Source organism: Geospiza fortis, unplaced genomic scaffold (genome assembly GCF_000277835.1).
Source record: "Geospiza fortis unplaced genomic scaffold, GeoFor_1.0 scaffold450, whole genome shotgun sequence".
Lineage (NCBI taxonomy): Eukaryota > Metazoa > Chordata > Aves > Passeriformes > Thraupidae > Geospiza > Geospiza fortis.
In genome coordinates this window covers 1,846,658-1,847,351 of record NW_005054416.1, presented here as the reverse complement: position 1 = coordinate 1,847,351, position 694 = coordinate 1,846,658, and positions in this window count along the sequence as shown.

Sequence of the window (694 nt, the reverse complement as noted above, 5' to 3'; positions counted from 1 at the left end):
GAGGGTCAGGGAGTTTGGGGGGTCCCTGAGGAGCGTGGCCCCAGTGGCAGGAGCAGCCCCAGAAGGTCGCAGGTGCACAGCCGCTTTTTGGGGTGCCCGGCCTTGGTGCTGTGCAGCAGCACAGCCCTGGGGGGGTCTCTGGGGACCACAGTCCTAGGGGCTGATGTGGGTCTGGGGGCTGCAAGGGGCGCTCAGTGCTATGGGGTGTCGTGACCTTGGGATTCTCCTAGGGGCCTGTGTCCTAGGGATCTCCTAGGGGACCATGGCTGTGTGGGTGGGCATGGCCTTGGGGGGTCCCTGGGGAGGAGACATGGCCCTCAGGGGCCTCCCTGGGGGCCATGCTCCTGTGGGTGGGCTCAGTCCCCTCCCTTGGGGAGGGGGTGTGTGATCACTCCCTACGGGGTGGTGATGACCTTGGCATTCTCCTGGGGAACCGTGGCCCTGTGGAGCTGGCATGGCTTTGGAGGGCTTCTAGGAGTGCCCAGCCCTATGGGGTTGTCATGACCTTGGGGTTCTCCTGGGCAACCTCGGCCCTAAGGGTGGGTTCAGTCCTGGGGGCCTCCTTGGGGTGCCCAACCCTATGGAATGTACAGGACCTTGGGACTCTCCTAAGGAACCACGGCTTGACGGGGTGGGCACGGCCCCGGGGGGCTCCCAGAGCTGTCCATGGCCCCCGGCACGTTCCTGGAGGGCC